General features: G+C 54.9%; 2 non-coding genes across 2 annotated transcripts in view; both read right to left on the reverse strand.

The window, feature by feature from the left end:
- TRNAL-CAA (transfer RNA leucine (anticodon CAA)) overlaps window positions 1-102 on the reverse strand; it is a 112-nt gene extending 10 nt beyond the window's left edge. Inside the window, exons 1-2 of the tRNA in view lie at window positions 65-102; window positions 1-36 (exon numbers count right to left, since the gene is read on the reverse strand). The exon at window positions 1-36 is cut by the window's left edge and continues 10 nt beyond it. This is a non-coding gene — a tRNA (tRNA-Leu). The remainder of the gene's footprint in view (window positions 37-64) is intronic.
- Window positions 103-913: 811 nt separating this feature from the next.
- On the reverse strand, window positions 914-985 carry TRNAP-AGG (transfer RNA proline (anticodon AGG)). The gene has a single exon. It is a non-coding gene; the product is annotated as a tRNA-Pro (tRNA).
- Between the last annotated feature and the right edge of the window lie 1,515 nt (window positions 986-2,500).

Raw genomic sequence — 2,500 nt, forward strand, 5'->3', positions numbered from 1 at the left:
GGGATTTGAACCCACGCCTCCAATCGGAGACCAGAACACCCAGATGCAGGGAAGAGCTGCGCCTCTTGAGTCTGGCGCCTTAGACCACTCGGCCACCCTGACAGCTATGGACAGGATTGGGAAAGATTCTTCAGTAACCAATGTCGCCACGTGCCAGCGCCGGTTTTCATGCCCCGATCTCTGCATCAAAAGTACCCAAACACTCACTTAAGGACCCAGGGATGGCAGGAAACGCCCACTGATGGAGCCAGTGGACAGTTTGCAGGGTGCAAATAAGGGCTGGCCTCAGATCACTCATGGCGTAGTGCCGGCCTGTCCATACCTTTCGAAACCTGCATGCGGTCAAATGTGTCCGATTGACATTGTGGAAATAAAAAGAAACCAGCACCATGTTTCTGCCCGGTCTCGAACCGGGGACTTTTCACGTGTTAGGCGAATGTGATAACCACTACACTACAGAAACAGCTCTGGTAGGCTGCGCTCTAGTGTGCTGGGACAGCTTTCAGCTGAAAGGCTTTGTGGCACTGATGTCTCATGGGGCCCGCTGGTACCTGCCAGGTGGCACACACCAACGTGAAAGTTTGGCGCAAGCCTGCGCCGGACCTACATGGCAGCACTCACAGCACCTCACACACAGGCTGCAGACACATACAAAAGACCAAGCTGGATGCAACAGTGGCGCGAGCCATGGCAGTCCCCACCCAGAAGGCATGTCCAAACCTTTATACATCAACTCGCCGCCAGCGCATCATTACAAAGGAGGGGGAATTTCCAACACTGCCTCTTGGGCCATGGGCTTAAAAGCAGCCAACCATTGGCGACGGGCATCGAACCAGATACGGTCACGCACAAACTATTTTTGGGGGGGAATTGGGGACTCTGTGTTTTTTGTTTTCGGCGCTTCAAAAAAAAAGGGCTCGTCCGGGATTTGAACCCGGGACCTCTCGCACCCTAAGCGAGAATCATACCCCTAGACCAACGAGCCACCGCATACAGAGAACAGTGAGGGGGAGAGGGGTGGTCTGCTTACCTCACTTGGCGCCATGCCCCAGTCGCTCCACGGCCTGACCCCTGCGTGTCACGTGGCCTGCCCCTGGCGCAAGCGCAGAGGACTGAGCTGCCTCTCAAGCAGAGAAACAAGAAGAAGAGCGGCAGCCTTCGCTGGCCAAAGGCCATCTGCTGCCGCTCGATCGGGCTCGATCAGGCGAGATATATGTGGCCGACCGGCCTAGAGCGCAAACCTGTGCTGCTCAGGGTGGGCAGCTTCCCAGCAGGAGGATGTGTCTTGAAAGCCGACAGAGGCAAGAAGGCGCACTCCCTCAGCCCGCTCCAACCTCTGGATTCCTGCGAATTTCAGAAGAGAACTCTGGGGCAGCATGGCTTCTGTCATCTCCCAACAGCCTCTCTGTTCTTGCTATGTAAATACCTTTACATCCCCCGAACTGAGCATTTCTGTTTTTTTATTTTTATTTTGCTGAGGTGTGGTGCCTTCAACGACCGACAGGTGGCAGGAGAGCACTTTCTCCAACTGTGAAGGGGACTTTTTTCACTTCCTGAGTAGACTGGGCTCAGTGACATATGCCACCAAGCCAGCCACTAGAAAATGCAGGATTTGCAGCCGTGGGCCAGTGGGGGTTTAAGGGCAGGTGTGCCTCCTGCGTCTCTGGCAGACAGCTCCAGTTGCAAGGCAGCAGAAGAGAACAGGGAGGCTTGCCGGGCGCTGCATTCGGGGGCCCCCACGAGGTTTTCCGCAAGCCTTACACTCTGAAATGTGCTCAAAAAAATGAGCCTGGCTTGTCAGGAGTGGGATTTGAACCCACGCCTCCAATCGGAGACCAAATTTCAGAAGAGAACTCTGGGGCAGCATGGCTTCTGTCATCTCCCAACAGCCTCTCTGTCCTTGCTATGTAAATACCTTTACAGCCCCCTGGACTGAGCATGTCTGTTTTTTTATTTTTATTTTGCTGAGGTGTGGTGCCTTCAACGACCGACAGGTGGCAGGAGAGCACTTTCTCCAACTGTGAAGGGGACTTTTTTCACTTCCTGAGTAGACTGGGCTCAGTGACATATGCCACCAAGCCAGCCACTAGAAAATGCGGGTTTTGCAGCCGTGGGCCAGTGGGGGTTTAAGGGCAGGTGTGCCTGCGGCGTCTCTGGCAGACAGCTCCAGTTGCAAGGCAGCAGAAGAGAACAGGGAGGCTTGCCGGGCGCTGCATTCGGGGGCCCCCATGAGGTTTTCCGCAAGCCTTACACTCTGAAATGTGCTCAAAAAAATGAGCCCGGCTTGTCAGGGGTGGGATTTGAACCCACTCCTCCAATCGGAGACTAGAACATCCAGATGCAGGGAAGAGCTGTGCCTCTTGAGTCTGGCGCCTTAGACCACTCGGCCACCCTGACGGCTATGGGCAGGATTGGGAAAGATTCTTCAGTACCCAATGTCGCCAGGTGCCAGCGCCGGTTTTCATGCCCCGATCTCTGCATCAAAAGTACCCAAACACTC

Source organism: Ambystoma mexicanum, chromosome 2q, assembly GCF_040938575.1.
Source record: "Ambystoma mexicanum isolate Mex_15411 chromosome 2q, UKY_AmexF1_1, whole genome shotgun sequence".
NCBI lineage: Eukaryota > Metazoa > Chordata > Amphibia > Caudata > Ambystomatidae > Ambystoma > Ambystoma mexicanum.